Below are 25,271 nucleotides of genomic sequence, written 5' to 3' on the forward strand. Positions count from 1 at the left end.
GGGCGGTGAGTTGAGGCCTTGCATCGATTACAGGGGTCTTAATCGCATCACGATCAAGAACGCTTACCCAATACCCTTGATTTCCGAGCTGTTCGATCGCCTTAAAGGGGCCACGGTCTTTACCAAACTCGACCTGAGGGCGGCATATAACCTGGTAAGGATCAAGGCGGGCGATGAGTGGAAGAACGCGTTTAACACCAGGACCGGTCATTACGAATCCTTGGTTATGCCCTTTGGGTTGTGCAATGCGCCCGCAGTCTTTCAGGAATTCATCAACGATGTTTTCCGTGACCTGTTGCAGCAGTGTGTGGTAGTCTATTTGGATGACATCTTGGTATATTCTGAATCCATGGAGGCCCACATTCTGGATGTCAGACGAGTGTTGCAACGGTTACGAGAGAACAAGCTGTTCGGTAAGCTTGAGAAATGCGAATTTCACCGATCCCAGGTAACCTTCTTAGGTTACATCATTTCCGCTGAGGGGTTCTCCATGGATCCTGAGAAGGTTTCGGCTGTCTTACACTGGCCCCAGCCCAGTGGTCTTCGTTCCCTGCAGCGCTTTTTGGGCTTCGCCAATTATTATCGGAAGTTCATCAGGGACTTTTCCATGCTGGCCAAGCCTCTCACGGATCTGACCAGGAAGGGCAGTAATTCCCAGGTCTGGCCGCTCGAGGCCATCCGAGCTTTTGAGGCCCTAAAGTCCGCCTTTGTGTCGGCTCCGATTCTGTCGCATCCCAACCCTGGGTTGCCCTTTGTCCTCGAGGTGGACGCGTCTGAGACGGGAGTAGGCGCCCTTCTGTCTCAGCGTAGAACACCAGAGGGTCCTCTGCTTCCTTGTGGGTTTTACTCCCGGAAACTGTCTTCCGCGGAGTGCAACTATCAGATTGGTGACAGGGAGTTATTGGCCATCGTGCAGGCCCTTAAAGAATGGAGGCACTTGCTCGAGGGTTCGGTGGTTCCGGTTCTCATCCTGACGGACCACAAGAATCTGACCTACCTTTCTGAGGCCAAGAGATTGACACCACGTCAGGCCAGATGGGCTCTGTTCTTGTCACGTTTTAATTACGTGGTCTCCTACCTACCCGGTTCCAAGAACATCAGGGCGGATGCCCTATCACGGCAGTACTCCGAGCTGTCCAGGGAGGAGTCGATTCCGACTTCGGTCATACCTCCGAATCAGATCCTAGCCGCCATTCGCACCAGCCTAACCTCTCCCCTGGGTGAGCAGATTTTGGCGGCTCAATCTGGTGCTCCCTCTGGGAGACCCAACGGCAGATGTTTTGTGCCTGAGGAGTTGCGCACTCGGTTGTTGCGAACCTACCATAACTCCAAGACCGCGGGGCATCCTGGAAAGAATCAGCTGTCCTGGGCTGTTTCACGTCTGTTCTGGTGGCCTTCCCTACGTTCCGACATCGCCGCATATGTAGCGGCATGCTCCGTTTGTGCCCAGAGTAAGTCCCCTCGGCACCTTCCGTTGGGCCTTCTGCAACCCATAGCCACCGGGGAGCGCCCATGGTCACACCTGGGGATGGATTTCATTGTGGACCTCCCTGCATCCCGAGGCCATACGGTCATTCTCATGATTGTGGATCGGTTTTCCAAAATGTGCCACTATGTTCCTCTCAAGAAGTTACCCTCTGCACAAGAGTTGGCCACGATTTTTGCCAGGGAGGTCTTCCGGTTGCACGGTTTGCCTAAGGAGATTGTGTCGGATCGGGGGAGTCAGTTTGTGTCCAGGTTCTGGCGCGCCTTTTGCTCCCAGTTGGGGATTCATCTCTCCTTCTCCTCGGCCTACCACCCTCAGTCCAATGGGGCCGCAGAACGATCCAATCAGGCCTTGGAGCAATTCCTTCGTTGCTATGTCTCCGATCACCAAGACAATTGGGTTGACCTCCTGCCTTGGGCTGAGTTTGCCAGGAACACGGCGGTGAACTCTTCCTCTGGGACGTCTCCCTTCATGGCCAATTATGGGTTCCAACCTGCCGTGTTACCGGAGGTATTCTCTCCCCAGGATATTCCGGCTGTGGAGGATCACCTTTCCGTCCTACGTGCTTCTTGGGTACAGATCCAGAAGTCCCTTGAGGTCTCTGCGCAGCGCCAGAGACTCCAGGCTGATCGCAGACGAGCGCCTGCTCCTTCCTACCAGGTCGGAGACCGTGTATGGTTGTCCACCCGCAACCTCAACCTTCGAGTGCCCACTCCCAAGCTGGCACCTCGCTTTGTTGGTCCCTTCCGAGTGCTTCGCAGGGTAAACCCGGTAGCCTATGCCCTTGCGCTTCCTCCTGGCATGCGGATCTCCAACGTGTTTCATGTCTCCCTGTTGAAGCCACTGGTGTGTAACCGTTTCACTTCCTCGGTTCCTCGGCCTCGTCCGGTCCAAGTGGGCAATCGTGAGGAATATGAGGTGAGCAATATCCTGGACTCACGCCTGGTCCGCGGTCGGTTGCAGTTTTTGGTCCATTGGCGTGGTTATGGTCCAGAGGAGCGTTCCTGGGTTCCCTCCGCAGATGTCCATGCTCCTGCCTTGCTCCGAGCCTTCCACGCACGCTTCCCTCAGAAACCGTTTTGTGCTCCGCGGAGGAGGGGCCCTTGAGGGGGAGGTACTGTCATGGTCTTACCTGCTTGCTGCTCTCCTTCGTTTGACATGTGCTGGCGGCCATCTTGGTTTCTGGGTTTCTTGTAGCCTTCCACCCTGCGGCTCCTCCTTCCCCTGGGAGGAGCTGGATGCCTAGCTCATATATATAGGAGGTCTGTGGCTTCAGTTCCTTGCTTGGTCCTCTTGTGTTCACATGCTTCTAAGACTGCTGCTGCTTCTGGTTCCTGATCCTGGCTTCGTCTGACTACCCTGCTGGTTCCTGATCCTGGCTTCGTCTGACTACCCTGCTGGTTCCTGATCCTGGCTTCGTCTGACTACCCTGCTGGTTCCTGATCCTGGCTTCGTCTGACTACCCTTCTGGTTCCTGACCTCTGGCTTCGCAAAGACTCTGCTCGGTTTCACCATCCGTTTGGACTTTTGCTTTACAGCTTTATTTTCAATAAAGCCTTCTTATTTTCACTTATCTCTTGTTGTACGTCTGGTTCATGGTTCCGTGACAGGCGGGTGCAGTTTGATCGCCGTCATACGAGAAACGGCCGCGGCGGGCTAGGCCGCCGGCGCGCCTGATAGCGGAGGACACCCCCAGAGTCCAGCGCCGTGTTAGGAGCCCCTCTCGGGACCCTCTGGGCCGGGGAGGACACTCTCAACCCCTCCCTAAGTCCTCACGGCTCGGGAGGAATCCAAATGGTCGGCGGGATTCAGTGAAGGGAGGGGGGCGGCCCCCTCCACCGCGTGCGGCTGCAGACGGCGGGTATGCTGGACCAGGTACTGCGGGCTCCTCTCCTCGGGGGGGGGAGGCCCGCTCGGCGAGGGAGAGCAAGCGGTGCGAGGACTTGCGGGGCTGTGCACCGGGAGGCGGAGCAGGTGCACAGGCCCCTTATGGCTGACGGACGGCCGCTGGCTAGTCCTCTGGAAGATTTGAGCATGCGGATGTCCGGGTCTGAACAAGACGCGTCCAGCCCTGAGGCTGCTGGGGCGCCGGGCTGCAGTGGAGGATTGCCGGAGGGAGAGTCCAGGATGGTGCAATCTTAAGTGGAGCGGCGGGAATCCGGATTGACGGCTCACAGCGCCCGGGCAGCCAGGTGAGGCAACCTTGAGGACACTGTTTACATTACTGCAAGGTGTAGGGGTGGGGGCCAGTGGGGGCGGTCAGTCCGATTTTAATTGGTGGTTTGGGGCGGTTGCTGTGCGGGTTGGCTGGTATGGGGCACGGCGGGGCAGGGCCTTTGCAAGCTTGGGGGGTGGGGAGAGGCAACGTGGGCGAGGCGGTGGCGGGTGGATCTGGGCAGGTTTTTGGGGGGGTGGGCCCTGGGGGGGGATGAGTGGGACGGGGGTGGGGGGTTTCAGTGCAAACTCAGGTAGGCGGTAAGGAGGATAGGCTGAGGGTGGACGATGCGGCGAGGGGTGAGGTGTATGTTTGCTTTGAGGGCCCTTTGGGGGCGCATTTAAAGCAGGAAGTGAGGGAGCGGATTTGGAAGGGGGAGTACGTGGATATTTTTTCACTTCTCCCGTTGGAGCGCTTTAATTTGGATGTCGTTAGGAAAGATTTGGGAAAAAAGGAGGAGGAGGAGAAAAGGCGTTATAGGCTGATCCCCCATGCTTTTAGTAATTGGCTTCAGGCATTTGCTATTTTGGCGAGTGTGATTGGGGAGAAGGCGCCGGATAGTTGTTTGCCTCTGTTTTGTTACATGGACGCGATAGGCTTATCGGGTTTATGGGGGATATGGGTGGTTGCGGTATGACGAGCAGTTTCATCAGAGGAAGGCGGTCCGCTCCAGTATGCGGTGGGACCATAAAGACATAGGGCTGTGGATGAGGGTGATGGGGACTGGGAGACAGGGGCAGCCTTTTCGTGCAGAGCAGGGGGGGAGGGGGGAGGGCAGTCAAGTTTTGCTGCAGCCTCGGCAAAGGGCTTGTGCTTTTTATTCAATGAGGGGAGTTGTAAGTTCGGTCAAAAATGTAAGTTTAAGCATGAATGCTGGGGGTGTGGAGGAAGTCACGGGGCCAGCCGTTGCTTCCGGGGGCCTAGGCCGAGGGGGGGAGAGGCGGTTGGAAAAGGGGAGAATGCCGGTACGGGTGGACGCGATGGGATCGTATTTAAGTAGGTACCCGGATAGGGTGGGGGCGGAGTTTTTGCGCAAGGGGTTTGAAGAGGGGTTTGTGATTACATCTTGTCTTGCGGAAGCGGGGGGTGGAAGGTGTAAGAATTTGAGGTCGGCTTTGATATGCCCAGAGGTGGTGTCTCAGAAGCTAGCTAAGGAGGTAAGTTTGGGGAGGATGTATGGGCCTTTTGAGGAGTTACCTTTGGGGGACTTGGTGGTTTCTCCTCTGGGGGTGGTTCCAAAGAAGGAGCCGAATGCTTTCCGGCTGATTCACCACTGGTCATTCCTGAAGGGGTCATCGGTGAATGATGGGATTGATCCGGAGTTGTGTTCGGTTGTTTACACCTCCTTTGATACGGCGGTTAGTTGGGTTAGGAAGTTGGGACCGGGTACGCTTTTGGCGAAGGCGGACATTGAGGCCGCGTTTCGCCTCTTGCCGGTTCATCCTGATAGTTTGCGTTTGTTGGGTTGTTTTTGGGAGGGGGGGTATTTTGTTGATGGGTGTTTGCCAATGGGGTGTTCGGTCTCTTGCACATATTTTGAGAAGTTTAGCTCCTTTTTAGAATGGGTAGTGAAGGATGTGGCGGGGTGTCAGTCGCTCATTCATTATTTGGACGACTTCCTGTGCTTGGGTCCGGCGGATTCCAGGGTGTGTGGGTTGTTGTTGGCATCATTGCAGGCGGTGTTTGGAGCGTTTGGGGTGCCATTGTCGGTGGAGAAGACGTTCGGCCCCACTACGGAGTTATGTTTTTTAGGTATAGTGCTGGATACGGTTCGGATGGAGTGTAGGTTACCTGAGGACAAATTGGTTGATATGAGGTCCGCAGTGCAGTCGGCGAGGGGAGGGCCGAAGATTCGTTTGAAGGAATTGCAATCCTTGTTAGGGAAGTTGAATTTTGCTTGCAGGATCATTCCGATGGGCAGGATATTTTGTAGGAGATTGGCGGCGAATGCAGGTGTGGTGTCGGGTCACCATTTTATTCGGCTGGGGAGGGAATTGAGGAGGGATTTGGAGGTTTGGGATGGTTTCTTGGGGCAGTTAACGGCAGGGCGTTGGTCATGGGTGAGGTGGTGGAGAGTTGTGACTTGTTTTCGGACGCTGCTGGGGGGGTTTTGGGGTGTATTGCTAAGGACAGTGGTGCGCGGATAAATGGCCGGTGGGTTGATTTGAGAGAGGTTGGGTGAGGAACATGGCGTTTCTCGAATTGTTCCCGATAGTGCTGGCGGTGGTGCAGTGGGGGGAAAAGTTCAAGGACAGGAAAGTGAGGTGGCATTGCGATAACTTGGGTGTTGTGCAGGCGGTTAACAGTCTTACGGCATCTTCACCTCCTGTGGTTCGGCTGATGTGTTTGCCTCTGAACACGTGGGTTGTGGCGGTACATGTGCCGGGTGTTGATAACGGGGTGGCTGACTCTCTGTCTCATTTGCAGTTGGAGCGTTTTCGTCAGCTGGCGCCGGAGGCAGAGACGGAGGGGTTGGAGTGCTCGGTTTGGCTCTGGGATCTCTTGGAGGTACTATAGCGGGTTTGCTTAGGAGGTCGTTGAGTGAGGGTACCTGGTCGGACTATGGTAAGGCGTGGCGTTCTTGGGAGCAGTGGTGTGCGAGTCTGGGGGTTGGAGTTGATGGGGGGGAGGTCCCGTTGGTATTGTTTTTGGGGCACATCGTGGAGGAGGGTTGGTCGGTGGCAAGGGTTAACCAGTTTTTTGCGGGATTGGTTTTTGGTTTCAGATTGAGGGGCCTTCCGGATGTTACCAAATCCTTTTTGGTAAAACAGGTGCTGAAGGGTTTTCGACGAGGGGGTCAGTTGGCGGACGGTCGGAGGCCGGTTTCATTTGAGTTGCTTTTGAGAGTGGGGGTTTGTGTGGAGTCGGTTTGTAGTTCGGATAGTGAGGTTCGCTTATTTAAATTGGCTTTTTCGTTGGCCTTTTTCTGGGCTTTCCAGCTGGGGGAACTGGTGAGTAAGAGTACGGTTTCTGCGGGTGGTTTGGGGAGTGAGGACGTGGATCTGTTTGAGGATAGGGTGGTGGTACGGATTAGGGTATCCAAGACGGATAGGGAGGGAAGGGGTCGTAGTGTGTTCTTGTATGCGGTAGCGGGGTGCTTGGTTTGTCCAGTTAGTTGTTTGAGGGAGTATAGGGCGGCGGTATGTTGGGGGGGGGAGGGTCCGTTGTTGAGACACGAGGATGGTTCGTTTTTGTCGAGGTTCCAGTTTGTGGCTGTATTTAAGAAGTGTATGGTAGAGTTGGGAATGGACTCCAGAGGCTTTACTGGTCATTCCTTTCGTATTGGGGCGGCGACGGAGGCGGCGAGATTGGGGCTGGGTGACGAGGTGATTAAGAAGATTGGGCGGTGGGAGTCGGCGCGTTTTAATTCATATGTGCGTTTGGGGGGTTTGTGAGTTGGTGTTGGAGGGTGCCGTGTTTTGTCTGTGTTTTATTCTCATTTTTCTTGTTGCAGGTGGTGAGGCGGCGTTAGTCTGGATCCTGGGACATTCGTTTGTTTTTTGGGGTGCCTTGCGGGCGGATGTGAGGCCCAACGGATGGCAGTTGGGGATAGGTAGGGAGGAGGCAGTAGTGAGATGGATTGGGCGTAGAGGGATGTTGTGGGGGAGTGTGATGGGGGAGGTTCATAGGCATGCGAGGTTGGATAGGGCCCCGGATATTCTGGTGCTGCATGTGGGATGTATTGACTTGGGGGTGAGGTCTTGTCGGGAATTGATCAAGGATATCAAGTTTGACTTGTTGCGGTTGTGGTCGTTGTTCCCCGGGATGATCACTGTTTGGTCGGACATGGTGTATAGGCAGTCATGGCGAGAGGCCAGGTCGTTTGAGAGGGTGAATAAGGCACGGGTGAAGGTGAACAGGGCGGTGGGTAAGTTTGCGGCCAGGAATGGGGCGGTGGTGGTTCGGCATGTGGAGTTGGAGGCGGGTACAGGAGGATTTTGGAGGGCTGATGGGGTTCATTTGAAAGCGGTAGGAATTGATTTGTGGTCCTTGGGCCTGCAGGGTGTCATTGAGAGGGCGCTTGGCATGTGGAGGAACGCGCGTGCTTGAGGGAGGAGTCAAGCCGCGCGTCGTTGGCGGGGGAAGGTCATAGAAGCTGGTGGTCTTGGATGGTGTGGAAAATGGGAGGGCCCCCAGGAGGGGGGCTGGACTCTCATAGTTGGGGCATTTTTGGTTCGTTCAGAGAGGCGTCCATCAGTTGGTGTCTCCGAGCTGGAGTTTTGCGGCTGGAGGCAAGATGGAAGTGCCGGGTTGGCATGTTTTTTATATGTTAGAAATTTGGGGCTTCTATGAACTCCCTCGTCAGGGGGTGTGGCAAAGTTATTGTTATATTATATATATTTATTTATATATGTTATGTATTTATTTATTTATTAATAAACGGCTGCTGTGGCCGATTTAATCCAACACAGACTGTGTGTATTCATTTAGGGGGGAGATGGTTGGGGGGTAAGGGGAGTTTATTATGTGGGTACAGTAGGCCCTGGCAAATACCCAATAACCCATTTAAGAAAGGCCGGACGCTGGAGGTAGGCCCTGCATGAGGGGTTTTGGGCGCCGGGGCCGGGGCGAGGAAGGGTTAAGTGAAGTAAGGTGGGCGGAGTTGGCGCGGAGAGGGCAGAGGTTACAAGAAGGGGCGGGCGCAAGCGGACCGGCGCCATTTTGGGGAAGAGTAGCAGGAGAACGGACATCTCCCTCCCACCCGCCCCATTTTTTGGCGCTCTGTGCTCTCCGACTCCCAAACGCTGGAGAAGAAGAGGAAGTACCCCCCTACCCACCTGCGATCCCTAGGAATTACTGGCCTTTGAAATGCTGTCATTCCGTCTGGTGGAGACGGATAGTTTTAAAGGCCTTATGGCGGTGGCTGTCCCACAATACGTTGTGCCCAGCCGCCACTACTTTTCCAGGAGAGCCATCCCTTTCCTGCACAACCAAGTTGGGGACAAAATCAGATGTGCACTGCGCAACGCCATCTGTGGCAAGGTGCACCTCACTACGGATACGTGGACCAGTAAGCACGGTCAGGGCCGTTATATATCCATAACAGCACACTGGGTAAATGCAGTGGCGGCTGGGCCTGAGGCGGATAGCAGTTTGGCGCATGTCCTTCCACCACCGAGGATTGCAGGGCGCTTCAGTTTGCCTCCTGTTGCTTCCTCCTCCTACTCTGCTTCTTCATCCTCTACCAGCTCCTCATCCGGTCAGTGTAACACCTTCACCACCAACTTCAGCACAGCCAGGGGTAAACGACAGCAGGCAGTTTTAAAACTTATCTGTTTGGGGGACAAACTACACACTGCGCAGGAGCTGTGGACGGGCCTTGAACAACAGACCGATGAGTGGTTTGTGACAGTCAGCCTCAAGCCGGGCCTGGTGGTGTGCGATAATGGGCAAAATCTCGTAGCAGCTCTGGGACTAGCCGGTTTGACGCACATCCCTTGCCTGGTGCATGTGCTGAATTTGGTGGTGCAGAGATTCCTTCAAAATTACCCCGATATGTCAGAGCTGTCGCATAAAGTGCGGGCCGTCTTTGGGCGTTTTCGGCGTTCTCACCCTGCTGCTGCTCGCCTGTCAGCGCTGCAGCATAACTTCGACCTTCCCGCTCACCTCCTCATATGCGACGTGCCCACAAGGTGGAACTCCACCTAGCACATGCTGGCTAAACTGTGCGAGCAGCGGCAGGCGATAGTGGAGTTTCAGCTGCAGCACGCATGGGTGAGCCGCTCGGCGGAACAGCACCACTTCACCACCAATGACTGGGCCTCCATGTGAGACCTGTGTTCCTTGTTGCGCTGTTTTGAGTACTCCACCAACATGCAGGGCCGGATTAAGAGCATCATGGGCCTGGTGCTGAGGATTTTGCTGGGCCTTTTTATGGAACTGCACTCAGTGTCTTAATTACATATATATTTTATCGATACCATTAAAGTATTTTGTTCCTGCAACTACCCCTTCATTTGGCGTCTATCTTGGCAACATGGAGGGGGACCACGGGAGGGGGACCCTGAGGGTGGGGGCACCCTCAGGGCACTATAGTGTCAGGAAAACCGCTTTGTTTTCCTGACACTATAGTTATCATTTAACATGACTATGAAGATTACTGTTTTCTAGCTGCTGTGGGCTGTGGACAACAGCAGCTAGAAACAGTAATTTTCATAGAGCTGTGTTATGATTTATGGACACAGCACTCAGCATGCTTAGCCAGTCAGATAGAAGGCTGGCTAAGCATGCTGAGAGCTGTGTCTAAATAACATAACACATTAAAGAGGACCTTTCACCGATTCTTACCCTATGAACTAACTATACAGACATGTGGAGCGGCACCCAGGGATCTCACTGCACTTACTATTATCCCCGGGCACCGCTCCGTTCTCCCGTTATGCCCTCCGGTATCTCCGCTCACTAAGTTATTGTAGGCGGAGATTCCAGTCCCTAAGTTATGGTAGGCGGAGTCTGCCCTTGTTCTGCTCTAGCACTGGCCAATCGCAGCGCAGAGCTCACAGCCTGGGAGGTTATTTTCTCCCAGGCTGTGAGCTCTGCAATGCGATTGGCCAGCGCTACAGAAGAACAAGGGCAGACTCTGCCTACCATAACTTAGGGAATGGAGATACCGGAGGGCATAGCAGGAGAACGGAGCGGCGCCCGGGGATAATAGTAAGTGCAGTGAGATCCCCGGGCGCCGCTCCACATGTCTGTATAATTAGTTCATAGGGTAAGAATCGGTGAAAGGTCCTCTTTAAAGGGATTCTGTCACCAGTTTTCAACCCTGTCAGCTAAAAATATGCTGATGTTCAGGGCGTCTTCACGATTCCTAATGTGGGCTTATAAATATCATTTGTGGGCTTATTTAGCTAAAAAACAGCTTTTACTAACCTGTCAGTCAAACAAATAAGGTGCCCAAGGGGATGTTAATGAATGCAAGGTGTCGGCCGCACCCGCCGCCGTTCGTGCCCAGCGCCGCCTTTCCGGACTTCTGCGCCGCCTCCTAATCCTCTGTGCCGCCTCTCGCTCTCCCTCCCTCCCCCCTCCTCCTGCTGTAAGTTCTCGCGCATACAGGGGTTGAGCGAAGTGCCGGCGCATGCGCACTTCGCTGTAAGAAGCCAAATGGAGAAGTCTGCACGGGCGCATCAGGCAGAGCCCTGTGCACAAGCGCGAGATCTTACAGCAGAAGGAGGGGGGAGGGAGGGAGAGCGAGAGGCGGCACAGAGGATTAGGAGGCGGTGCAGAAGTCCGGAAAGGCGGCGCTGGGCACGAACGGCGGTGGGTGCGGCGGGCATCTTGCACCCATTAACATCCCCTTAGGCACCTTATTTGTTTGACTGACAGGTTAGTAATAGCTGTTTTTTAGCTAAATAAGCCCACAGATGACATTTATAAGCCCACATTAGGAATCGTGAAGACGCCCTGAACATTAGCATATTTTTAGCTGACAGGGGTCAAACCTGGTGACAGAATCCCTTTAAAGAAATTACTGTTTCTAGCTGCTGTGGACTAGCAGCTAGAAACAGTAATTTCTTTAATGTGTTATGTTATAGAGACTGAGCTCTCAGCATGCTTAGCCAGTCAGTAATTTTCATAGCGCTGTTATGATTTATGGACACAGCTCTCAGCATGCTTAGCCAGCCATCTATCTGGCTGTGCTTCTTGAGAGTCACAGTCCACAGGCTCAGAAACAGCCTGTGGACTGTGACTCTCAAGATGCAAAGCCAGATAGAAGGCTGGCTGAGCATGCTGAGAGCTGTGTCCATAAATCATAACAGCACTATGATTGCCCTCCCTTCCAACTGGATGAGTTTATCTGATACCTGCCCTGCTCCAGAAGCTCCTGCTGTCTCACGGGCTGGTGTGGCTGAGCGCTGTGGGCCGTGTGCTGGTCGAAACTGCTGAGCAGGTTGTACACAGCGCAGCGTGCAGGAGGGATAACCGCGGGCGCACTGAGGTCATATCCGGCAGGCCGGCATTACAGGAACCGCACCAGCTGCTCTGACGTCCTGCCGCCGGATATCCTGTGATGTATATCTGGCGGCAGGACGTCAGAGCAGCTGGTGCTGTTCCTGTAATGCCGCGGCCCGCCGGATATGACCTCTGTAGTGATTGGAAGTTCGGATCTTTCAGATAATTCGGTTCATTTGAATCAGCTCATTCAAATGAACCGATTCATGAATCGGATCTTCGGTTCACTTGCTGAGTCACTGACTGCTGAGCTGACTCGCAAGTGAACCGAAGACTCTAGGTGCCGGTGCGCATGCGCAGATGCTATCCATTCGATTCACTTGCTGCTGCTGACTCAGTCGGCTCTTCAGCTCTCTAATGAGTGAGTCCGGATCAGGAAGAGTGATTGATTATAGTGATAGTGAAGGGAAGCTGAGGCTGACGCTGGACAGGAGGACTCAGGAGCTGTCACTGTGGTGTGTATTGTTGTCTGTTGTGCATTGTTACCCACAGTGACAACAGTTTGACACAGACAGTAGTACAACGAACCAAGTGAAGTGAAATGTGAATGCACAGGGAAAACTATGTGCTGAATTGATAACAGTATTACAGTAACACAGTCACTGGCTGATAATAAAATAGTCCCCACAGTCCCCACTTAACGGAATCCATAAAGGAGATGTGAACCCACCCTTAGTTACAGTGGCGGAAATAATTATTTGACCCCTCACTGATTTTGTAAGTTTGTCCAATGACAAAGAAATGAAAAGTCTCAGAACAGTATCATTTCAATGGTAGGTTTATTGTAACAGTGGCAGATAGCACATCAAAAGGAAAATCGAAAAAATAACTTTAAATAAAAGATAGCAACTGATTTGCATTTCATTGAGTGAAATAAGTATTTGAACCCCTACCAACCATTAAGAGTTCTGGCTCCCACAGAGTGGTTAGACACTTCTACTCAATTAGTCACCCTCATTAAGGACACCTGTCTTAACTAGTCACCTGTATAAAAGACACCTGTCCACAGAATCAATCAATCAAGCAGACTCCAAACTCTCCAACATGGGAAAGACCAAAGAGCTGTCCAAGGATGTCAGAGACAAAATTGTAGACCTGCACAAGGCTGGAATGGGCTACAAAACCATTAGCAAGAAGCTGGGAGAGAAGGTGACAACTGTTGGTGCGATTGTTCGAAAATGGAAGGAGCACAAAATGACCATCAATCGACCTCGCTCTGGGGCTCCACGCAAGATCTCACCTCGTGGGGTGTCAATGGTTCTGAGAAAGGTGAAAAAGCATCCTAGAACTACACGGGAGGAGTTAGTTAATGACCTCAAATTAGCAGGGACCACAGTCACCAAGAAAACCATTGGAAACACATTACACCGCAATGGATTAAAATCCTGCAGGGCTCGCAAGGTCCCCCTGCTCAGGAAGGCACATGTGCAGGCCCGTCTGAAGTTTGCCAATGAACACCTGAATGATTCAGAGAGTGACTGGGAGAAGGTGCTGTGGTCTGATGAGACCAAAATAGAGCTCTTTGGCATTAACTCAACTCGCTGTGTTTGGAGGAAGAAAAATGCTGCCTATGACCCCCAAAACACCGTCCCCACCGTCAAGCATGGGGGTGGAAACATTTTGCTTTGGGGGTGTTTTTCTGCTAAGGGCACAGGACAACTTATTCGCATAAACGGGAAAATGGACGGAGCCATGTATCGTGAAATCCTGAGCGACAACCTCCTTCCCTCTGCCAGGAAACTGAAAATGGGTCGTGGATGGGTGTTCCAGCACGACAATGACCCAAAACATACAGCAAAGGCAACAAAGGAGTGTCTCAAGAAGAAGCACATTAAGGTCATGGAGTGGCCTAGTCAGTCTCCGGACCTTAATCCAATCGAAAACCTATGGAGGGAGCTCAAGCTCAGAGTTGCACAGAGACAGCCTCGAAACCTTAGGGATTTAGAGATGATCTGCAAAGAGGAGTGGACCAACATTCCTCCTAAAATGTGCGCAAACTTGGTCATCAATTACAAGAAACGTTTGACCTCTGTGCTTGCAAACAAGGGTTTTTCCACCAAGTATTAAGTCTTTTTTTGTTAGAGGGTTCAAATACTTATTTCACTCAATGAAATGCAAATCAGTTGCTATCTTTTATTTAAAGTTATTTTTTCGATTTTCCTTTTGATGTGCTATCTGCCACTGTTACAATATACCTACCATTGAAATGATACTGTTCTGAGACTTTTCATTTCTTTGTCATTGGACAAACTTACAAAATCAGTGAGGGGTCAAATAATTATTTCCGCCACTGTATATAGCTACTGAATGAGATGCCTTTAACATACACTCACCTAAAGAATTATTAGGAACACCTGTTCTATTTCTCATTAATGCAATTATCTAGTCAACCTATCACATGGCAGTTGCTTCAATGCATTTAGGGGGGTGGTCCTGGTCAAGACAATCTCCTGAACTCCAAACTGAATGTCAGAATGGCAAAGAAAGGTGATTTAAGCCATTTTGAGCGTGGCATGGTTGTTGGTGCCAGACAGGCAGGTCTGAGTATTTCACAATCTGCTCAGTTACTGGGATTTTCACGCACAACCATTTCTAGGGTTTACAAAGAATGGTGTGAAAAGGGAAAAACATCCAGGATGCGGCAGTCCTGTGGGCAAAAATGCCTTGTGGATGCTAGAGGTCAGAGGAGATTGGGCCGACTGATTCAAGCTGATAGAAGAGCAACATTGACTGAAATAACCACTCGTTACAACCGAGGTATGCAGCAAAGCATTTGTGAAGCCACAACACGCACAACCTTGAGGCAGATGGGCTACAACAGCAGAAGACCCCACCGGGTACCACTCATCTCCATTACAAATAGGAAAAAGAGGCTACAATTTCCACGAGCTCACCAAAATTGGACTGTTGAAGACTGGAAAAATGTTGCCAGGTCTGATGAGTCTCGATTTCTGTTGAGACATTCAAATGGTAGAGTCCGAATTTGGCGTAAACAGAATGAGAACATGTATCCATCCTCTGATGGCTACTTCCAGCAGGATAATGCACCATGTCACAAAGCTCGAATCATTTCAAATTGGTTTCTTGAACATGACAATGAGTTCACTGTACTAAAATGGCCCCCACAGTCACCAGATCTCAACCCAATAGAGCATCTTTGGGATGTGGTGGAACGGGAGCTTTGTGCCCTGGATGTGCATCCCTCAAATCTCCATCAACTACAAGATGCTATCCTATCAATATGGGCCAACATTTCTAAAGAATGCTATCAGCACCTTGTTGAATCGATGCCACGTAGAATTAAGGCAGTTCTGAAGGCAAAAGGGGGTCCAACACCGTATTAGTATGGTGTTCCTAATAATTCTTTAGGTGAGTGTATATATCTCCTGAGAAGCCAATTTGATCCTAAAGGGTTAATTCAACCTGTAATCTAAACTCTGTGTCATCTGTCACTTCTCTTATCTCTCTGCTCCTGTCAAAGGCGTACATAGAAATCACTGGGCCCCATAGAAAGAATCTAAATTGGGCCCCCATTCCCCTTTCATAGCCCCTCCCACTACCCATTCCAGGCCTCTCTCTTTGTTCCATGAACTATGTTCGCTGCTGTTTTATAATTTATGCCATCAGGGCCGGATTGGGATTACAAAACAGGCCTGGCACACAAAAGAGGCATAATAGATACAGTGTGTACAGATGTATAGTGCATACAGCAGTGTACTGATATGTGAGGAACGTGGTATAATATATGCAGTGTGTTCAGGTATATAGTATATACAGCAGTGTACTGATATATGAGGTATAAATTACAGCTCGTACCTCACATATCAATCCAATACTGTATATACAATATACCTGTACACACCATCTATTATACCTCGTACCTAACATATCAGTACACTGCTGTATATACAATATATCTATACACACTGCATATATTATACCTTGTACCTCACATATCAGTACACTGCAATATATATTATATATCTGTACATATTGCATCTATAATACTGTTTAATATATGCAGTGTGCGTGTATATATATAGATATATATAGATGTGAGGCATACAAGGTATAATACTGTAGATGCAGTGTTTATAGAAATATGTGGTCAGTTATGCATTATAGTCACTGTGTGTGTGAAGTACATGAGGTTGTGGTCACTGTACCTGTCTGAAGTATTATACATGAGTGAGCATTCAATAAAAACAGGGCATGGAGGGGGGGTAAATGATGAAAAGTGGAGGACCTCCTCTTACCACTCCATTCCAGTCTGTATGGATCAATGCAGAGCTGATTGTGAACTTCTAATACTTGCTGTTAGAGGTTGAAGGACCTGTGATGATGTCATCACAGGTCCTGGCAGATGTACCTTTCAAACCTAGGAACTACACCCTTTTTGGTGCAGTTCCTTTGCTAGATTCTGCAGGACCTGTGATGCTGAAGATGATGTCATCACAGGTCCTGGCAGATGCACTGTTCTAACCTGGGAACTACACTTTACACTGTGCAGTTCCCTTACAGGACCTGTGAAGACTCCCTGTACTACTCAGACGACTCAGAGCTGCTAGTGCTTGCCTTGCCTCAGCTCTGATTGGTTGGTGGGAGGGGCTGGCAGAAGCAGCTTCCACTCTAGGATCATATTACGCTCCTCCCGAGTCCCTCCCTCAGGCTCCCTGCTGCCAGCCTGAGGTGAGTGTCTCTGCATTGTCTGTGTGCTATGTGACGCTGCGCTGTGTACAACAGAGGACTTTTAACCCTCCCGACGGCCTTTTGGCTGGCAGATGGGCCTATTTTATGGTAGGGGCCTGGAGCGGCAGCTCCATCAGCCCCTACGTTAATCCGGCCCTGCCAACATGGCCAGTGCCGATAACGCCGTTCTCAGCGTTACTATCACACTTCTATGCCTCCTTGAAAAAACGCTCCTGGCGATGATGGCACAGGAGAATGAGGAGGAAGAAGGATCATTTCATGGGGTTTCCGGCCAGTCATTCTAAGTGGCTCAGAGGGTGGGTTCCTGCATTCACAAACGCCAGGTACACAATTGTCCAGCCAGGACACAGTTCTGGAGGATGACGAGGTGGAGGATGAGGAGGAGGAGGAGGAGGAACCGTGTTCACAGCAGGGTGGCACCCAGACCAGCTCATGGCCATCACTGGTGCGTGGCTGGGGGGGATACAGAGGACACAGACGAGAACACACCTCCCACAGAGGACAGCTTTTCGTTGCCTCTGGGCAGCCTGGCACACATGAGCAAATACATGCTGCAGTGTCTCCGCAACGACCGCCGAGTTGCCCACATTATAACTTGTGCTGATTACTGGGTGGCCACGCTGCTGGATCCCTGTTACAAGGACAACGTACCGTCCTTAATTCCCTCACTGGAGCATGATCGTAAGATGCGCAAGTACAAGCGCACTCTGGTAGATGCGCTGCTGGTGGCATTCCCACCTGACAGCGGGGGCACAGTGTAAGCACAAGGCGAAAGCAGAGGGCGAGGTCGCCAAGGCAGCTGGGGCACCGCCAGCACCTCAGAAAGCAGGGTTAGCATGGCCGAAATGTGGAAAAGCTTTGTCAGCACACCACAACAACCAGCACCACCAGCTGATATGGAACGTCTTAGCAGGAGGCAGCATTTCACCAACATGGTGGAGCAGTCTGTGTGCACACGCCTACACGTACTGAATGACGGGTCTGCCCCCTTAAACTTATGGGTCTCCAAATTGGGCACATGGCCTGAGCTTGCCCTTTACGCCTTGGAGGTTCTGGCCTGCCCTGCAGCCAGTGTATTATCTGAACGTGTGTTTAGCACGGCAGGGGGCGTCATCAAAGACAAGCGCAGCCGCCTGTCCACAGTCAATGTGGACAAGCTCACATTCATTAAAATGAACCAGGCATGGATCCTTCAGGACTTGTCCGTACCTTGTGCTGAATAGACATGTATACCGGCACTAACCAGCCATTTTTATACTGCAGCGCAATTGCTCATTTTTGTATTTTGGATATTTTACACTCTTTTAGAGTGTACCCTAATTTAAAAAAATTAAATTAAAACCAAAAACCTGTGTTGGCTACCTCGTCCTCCTCCACCGCCGCTTCCTCCTACACCGCTACGTCCACCGCCTCCTCAAACTCCTACTCCATATGGAACTCCACATCATAAATCAATTTTTTTTTTAATTTGTACGTATTTTATTTTATATCAATTCACTACTTTGTCATTTACATTTTCAGGTAAAATTCACAAATTTTTGGGTGTATAGTACCACTGCTATACCTAGTAGGCCATTTAAATAAAATATATTGTCATTAACATTTTCGGGTGAAATTCACCAATTTTTGGGTGTATAGTACCACTGCTATACCCTGTAGGCCGGTTAAAAAAAATAAATAAATTGTCAGTTACATTTTTTTGGCGAAATTAAAAAAAATTTGGGTGTATAGTACCACTGCTATACCTAGTAGACAGGTTAAACAAAAAAAAATGGCAGTTATATATTCTGGTGAAATTCGCCAATTTTTTGGTGTGATGTACCACTCCTATAGCTAGTAGACCGAAAAAAAAAAAAATTGTCTGTTACATTTTCTGGTGAAATTCACCAATTTTTGGGTGTAATATACCCCTCCTCTACTTAGTTGACAGCTTAATAAATTTCTATAATTTTTCTGTTACATTCTTGGGTTGACATTATACGATTTTAGACGTGAATAAAAACCTGCTATGCATAGGTGACAGGGAATAAAATGTAATATATTATTCAGTAATTAATGCGCGCCACATCCTTTCATTCAATGCTTAAACTTTGAAAAGTTGTCACACTTTTATGCTTTAATAATTTTTCCCATATTTCAACTCTATAATTTTAAATTTGAAAAAATGAATCCTCCCTTAGATGTGGTCTCTCTTTCTCATGCTCCCTTTCTGGCCTGGAATCCTGTTTCCCCGCCACCCGTGATCACCATGGTAGGCGCATAAAAGAACATCGAAAGTTGTTGGAGCAGATATCAAATTGGATAGTGAACATCACGGGGACGTGCGACATGGTGGGGCAGTAAGTGTGCACACGCCTACACGAACTGACTGACAGGGGTTAGACCATGCAACTTCTGGGTCTCCAAATTGGGCACATGGCCTGAGCTTGCCCTTTACCCCTTGGAGGTGCTGGCCTGCCCTGCACTCAGTGTATTGTCTGAACGTGTGTTTAGCATGACTGGAGGGGGTTATCACAGGTTATATTTCCCAATGTTTTGGGGTGTACCCTAATTTTAAAAATAAAATTTAAAACCAAAAAGCAGTGTAGGCTACCTCCTCCTCCACCGCCGCTTCCACCTACACCGCCACATCCACCGCCTCCTCAACCTCCTACTCCATATGGACCTCGTCCTCCTAGATCAAGATTATTATTTTTTATTTTTACGTATTTTATGCTAGTAAAAGTCATTTCCCTTTCCACATTTGTTTGGAGAGCACTTGCCATGCTCTTAACCACATTTTGATGCCATTTTCAGCCCTCTAGCTCATTCCATGACATTTTTACAGCCATTTTAGTGCTCAAAAGTTCGGATCCCCATTGACTTCAATGGGGTTCGGGGTCAAGTTCGGGTCAAGTTCAGGTCCCGAACTTTTTTCTCAAGTTCGGCCGAACCCGTCAAACCCGAACATCCAGGCGTCCGCTCAACTCTAATTGTTATTAAAAGTCTCCTGTGATGACAGGTATGCTTTAATTTAGAAAATACTGATTCTCAACCACATGCAGTCTGCTGAAATTGAAAATAATTTTCAAATTCTCAGTGTTTTGGGATCAGAAGACAGAGCTAACATTTGTTATCTCTAGTGAGGATCAAATTTATTTACTGTATTTGTTCTAAGAATGGGTAGTATAAAGGATGTAAAGACATATTATACCTATGAGTACAATACTCAATAACACTTAGATGTACAGAATCTGCTCGGTAACCATTAATCAGTGCTTAACATGCACAGGAGAGCACAGGATTAGAACAAGTATTGTCAGGCGTAACAGAGATCATCACTAGAGACAGCTTGTCTCAGATTGTAAAGATGTACTACATCAGAAACCCAGCACAATCTAAGAGTTAGGGGATATAGCACTGCACTGTGTGAAGCCCGAGAGCAACGTAAAGTATTTACAGAAGATGGAGCACTTTGTATTTCAGAGTGACAAGCTACAGTATTCAGGCTTCTGCATTGTGGGGAAACTCAGGAATCTTCACAAAGTAACACTTTTTATTTTTGAACTCTTTTATTAACAAAAGTGAAATAACTTCACCATCATACACTCTTATTACAGAATAAAGTGTGAACAGTTATACAGAAACCTTATTGTCAACTTCTCCAACCAACCATTGCATTGTTATGAATTCCTTACGCCTTCACTGATATAGCATTATAATTTTTTTTTTTTTTTCACAGGTGGCCCCACTAAACCAACTGATCCATGATTCCTCAAGCTGACGACAAAACTTGTTGAAGTCTCGAGGACGAGTACATATTGTGAGGAGACCCACATCATAGGCCCCAAACCTTGTCAAATTTTTGTGGTTTATTGCGGTGTTTAAAAGCTAACCCTATATATGGTAGGATTTGGTTTATTTGTAATTTCCACCTAGTCAAGTTCGGTGTATTGGGGCTATACCATCTCAGAGCAATACATTTACGTGCCATAAACAGTGATTCCTTTAAGAATATTGTCATATAGTGATCCCAATTGTCTTCGTTCTGCACTCCCAGCAGGCAGACCTCAGGGGTGCCAGCCACCTGCACCGGCAATAACAAGGAAAGAAAACCAGTCACCTCCTTCCAGAACGCAACAATCGGGTTGCAACTCCATATCATTTGCCAGAAGTCCTCCTCCAGTTCCCCACAACGCGGGCATGCCATGGAAGGCACCCTGCGCATTCTATGCAACCTAGTTGGTGTGAGATATGCCTAAAGAATGATGTAAAGCTGGATTATTTTTTTATTAACTGCTGGTGATACTTGTAAATGTGATTCTAATAAAACCGTTCTGGATTCTTCTGTGAGTGTGGGTATCAATATTTTTCATTTGTCTATAACTGGGGGGGGGGGGGATTGGTGCTGCTCCTCTTGTGTGCTAGGTGTGAGTAGATCGCTGATACTAGTCCTCTGGGACCCTGGGATTTGACAACTCCTATGAGTGGATACTTAGAAATCCTGGTGCCATTGTTTGGAAACTTGGTTTGTATGGCAGCCCTAAGTTGTAAATATTAGAATAAGTGGGTACGAGGGATATCATACTTTTGTGACAGTGCTGTGAACGTCATTATGAACTCCCTGATCAGAAATATCACCAAGGGTTTAGACCACTGCCAATTTCCATCTGTTCGCTCCCATAATCAAAAGATTGATTGTCCCACAGGGGTATGTCTGAGACAACCTCCGTAAATTGAGCCAGTGCTTTGGCCCCTTTCCAGACTGTCTGAGCCAATTTATCCAATGGCAACAATGTCTTCTGAAATCTGGGGGACGCCTCCAGGACCGACCATAATGTGTTACAATTTAGATAAAGTTTTAGAAAATACTCTGAAGTGGGCAGGTCTTCTTTTGTGTACCAGGTGTTAATAAGCCGCAGTTGGCCAGCCAGGTGGTATATAAAATAATGCCTCCCTCCATTTTTGGGCGCCTTAATGTATCTAAGCTAAGCTTGGCCAGAGATCTTCCCCAAATGAAGACCCTAGTCATGGAGTCCAGTTCTTTAAAAATCGACTTGGGTATGTGCGTTTCTGAATGCTGAACTGCATAAAACAAATGAGTATGATCATTTTGATTAAGTTAATAGGCAACAGTTCCCAGTTTTGTAATTTATTCCGAATGTGACCAATTAATCGGTAAAAGTTGAGTGATATTGCCTGGAAGTGTCGTTTAGTGATTCTTAACCCCAGATATTTGAATGTGTCCATCACTTTTAATCGAGCTACATGTGTAGGGCCCGTCCAGTCTGCTCTGCCCAGGGGCATGTAAACTGACTTCTCCCAGTTTATTCTTAGGCCCGAGTGTGACGAACTGCGACCGCCGCGGCCACAATACATCACGAAACCATCACAGCGCCCCTAGTGGGCAATCCGCAAACAGGCCTCCCCGCCACTTTCAGTACACCGACAGTCTAACTTGAGTCCGTACAGTCGATAGGCTGAAAGCGCAGGGATTGGACCGCCGATTGACCGCAAGTAAGCGTGTGAGCGACCGGACCGGAACCACACACAGGGTAGTTTAACTGCCACCACCTTGCAATTAATGGGAGCTAGGAACCCACTATCCGGATAACAGAACCGAGTAGCTTTCTCTTCGGAGAGGCTAGGGTAAGTTTTTGCAGTGTTTGAAAGCAGGCATATGGCTAGAGAAATGACTTGGAGGTCATTTATTATATATATATATATATATATATATATACACAATACAAATTATCAAGATGTACAGTAATTATTAAAACAATAATCAAGGAAAGTATAGTCCAATAAACAAAAATGGAGAAAAGAAAGAAAATACTTATTTTCCGCAGAAAAGATGTCCGTTGGTTAAATAGTCCGTTGCAGGGATAAAGTCCAAGAAGCCTTTGTCCAGAGTATAATAATCCGAATATGCCTACAGCCCACGGGTTCTTTGGCTGAGGCCCTCTCCAGGTGTTGTTAAAAGTGGAGAACTCCTTTAGCAGATTCTAGGCCCTTGTTATAAGGATCCCAGACTCAAGGCGGGGAATTGAGAGTCCGCCTGCTGGGTCCGGCTGTATTTCTGAGATGAATGCCAGTTCTGAAATATGGTATGTGCCATATCTCGGGATGTCTCCGCTGTACATAAGTAGCGAGCACAGATTCACATTCCCCACAAAATATGGAGTTCAGGAATATCAAATATGACTATTATAACCTGTTTTATGATGGGGTAACGCCATAACTTAACCTGGGCATTTCCTAGAGTTATTCTACTTTCTGACAGTTCTCCATTTATCAGTAGCCTGCTTACCGGGCTGCTGTACAGGATATTAATCAATCTGAGGAACTGTGGACCAAACCCAAAGCCCTTCAGGCAGCCTAGCAAATATGTCCACTCTATAGAGTCAAATGACTTGGCAGCATCCAGTGAGGCCAAAGCCCAATCCGCGTTCAGGGCATAGCCCATCTGCGCAACGGCCTGAACCCGTCTGATGTTCTCAGTGGTAGACTTCCCTGGCATGAAACCTGTCTGGTCTTGGTGGACTAGAGACAGAATTACCTGGTTAAGAAGAGTTGCCAATATTCTAGTCAGAATTTTGTAATCTACGTTTAACAGTGCTATGGGCCTATAGGAACTGCAGTCGAGGGGATCTTTGTCAGGTTTGAGCAAGAGTATTATAGTGGCTTCCATAAATGAGTCAGGTAGGCGTCCCTTCTCCAGAGCCGAATGGAAGGTGGCTAACAATTGGGGGTCTAGCACCTAGGCGTATCTAGCGTACACCTCCTTGGCGAGCCCGTCTGGAGATTTCCCATTGTTAAGATCCGATATAGCTTGTAGTACCTCCTCCAGGCAAATTAGTTGATCTAATTGGGCACTTTGTGTTATAGTGAGTTTAGGGAGAGGGATGCTTCCTAGGTATGTAGCTATATCTGTTTCAGATGCTGCTATGCTGGATCCATATAGGTCTTGGTAGAAGTGAGTGAAGGTGCGGATAATTGTTTTCTGAGTGCTAAGCTCCTGTCCCGCAAGGTTCCTGACCGATAGGATCGCTGAAGATGGTGAATCATGTTGAATCAGTTGAGCCAGTAGCTTAGCCAACTGGTTACCTAGTTTGAAAGCAGTCTGTTTGATAAAAAATAGTTTCCTATCAGCATTATCTTTAAGTACCATTAGATACTGTCTGTCCGTCTGAAGCCATGCAGTCCTGTTGGCATCAGTCGGGTGACGGATATATTGCTGTTCCAGCTCGGCATACCAAGACTCCAGCTTAATTTCAGAGCTTCTGGCGTCTTTTTTTAAATATATAGTTCATGCTGGAATGTAAGGACCCGCGGAGAAATGCCTTAAATGTGTCCCACGCAAGATCTAGGTTGGGCTCTTCTTCGTGTGCTTTCAGAAACTCATGTATTTGGTAAGGGATCCCATCTGCTGAGGGCATGAGAATCAGCCAGAACGGGTGTATATTTATTCTGTACATTATTGAAGGACAGCTACGTGTCAGTGTGCCTAGTTTGGCAAGTGATCAGAGGTAAGTATGTTATGCACCAGAGATTTAACATCGTTAGTCCATTAACATATAATCTATTCGACTTAAGGAGTTATGGCCGCCACTGTGGCAGGAATACACCCTAGCCCCGGGGTATTTAGTCCTCCAAAGATCAAACCATCTGAATTCGGTTAAGAACCTATTTCATTTCGAAGGGCTCCCTGTATTTGATGGGTCTGCCGCGTCAAGGAATCTGTCTAGAGAGGGGTCCAGCATCATGTTTAAATCTCCCATGCAAATTACTTTAGCATGTGGATATGTGGCCGCAAAAGTAGCAGCTGCGTGTAAGACCTGAATAGAGCCAGGGGGAGGGTTATAAGAATAGAGCCAGGGGGAGAGTTATAAATGCTTAATAAAGTATATTGTACATTGTCAATAAGAGCGTGAACAAAGACATATCTGCCTTCCGTATCAATGACTAGTTCTTTTGCCTCCCAGCGTAGTTGTTTATGTACTAACAGGGATACCCCTCTTGAGGAAGAGGTGTGATAAGAATGTGCGGCCCACTGTACCCAAGACCTCTTTAGGACCCGAGAGGTGTTGGATATGAGATGTGTTTCTTGGAGACACAGAATTTGTTGGCTAGAATTTCTGATAAAGGCCAGCACCATTAATCTCTTTTGTGGAGTGCCTAGTCCCCTTACATTCCATGATAGAATTTTTAACTCAGCCATGGAATCCTGGACAAGTATATAGTATCAGGAATTGAACATATTGCGATGGTTGTAGTGGTGTAAAACAGTGCTGTTTGGGTAACTGTATGCAACAGAACGGACATAAAACTAGATAAACAACTTATAATCACTAAAATTGTGTTTCTCGTGAATTTATGTCTGGTATACCTTCTCTCAAACCAGACTATAGGCCAGTAAAACCGGGATGCTTCTGCCTTTGATGATGTTATGACCGAAGCATGCGGGCTGCGGCTACTACTATGGTGTATACATTTAAGTTTATGAGTACAGTTAATGTGACCCTTAGTCATTGGCTAAAGTGTATAGAAGTATGAACAAGAAGCTGCAGTTAGACATATCTAAAATATTTCAACTTAGCCTAGCTAGTCCGATGATGCCATCTGGTGACCAGTCCTCAGCTGTTACCAGGGGTCTCAGAGTCTTGGGGATCTTCGCCGTAGGGCCAGCCACTCAGATACCTCTCCAGAGGTGAAGACTGCTCTGTCGCCATCCACCACTTCTAGTTTCGCAGGATAGCCCATGGAGTAGGGTATGTTGGCCTCTCTCAGGCGTCACTTGACATCCATGATGATGACTCGTTGTTTCTGCAGCTCCATGGAAAAATCCGTAAAGATGGAGACTCTGGTGTTGTCATATTTGATTTCTTGCTGTCTTCTGGCTAGGGCCAATATCTTATCTCTATCTTT

At 48.8% G+C, this 25,271-nt stretch overlaps 1 long non-coding RNA gene across 1 annotated transcript; it reads left to right on the plus strand.

The window, feature by feature from the left end:
• The first annotated feature begins 6,299 nt into the window (after nt 1–6,299).
• On the plus strand, nt 6,300–24,404 carry LOC120977983. Its single transcript, XR_005774023.1, has 3 exons — nt 6,300–6,310; nt 15,873–15,877; nt 24,273–24,404. It is a non-coding gene; the product is annotated as an uncharacterized LOC120977983 (long non-coding RNA).
• Nucleotides 24,405–25,271: the final 867 nt, after the last annotated feature.

Source organism: Bufo bufo, chromosome 8 (assembly GCF_905171765.1).
Source record: "Bufo bufo chromosome 8, aBufBuf1.1, whole genome shotgun sequence".
NCBI lineage: Eukaryota > Metazoa > Chordata > Amphibia > Anura > Bufonidae > Bufo > Bufo bufo.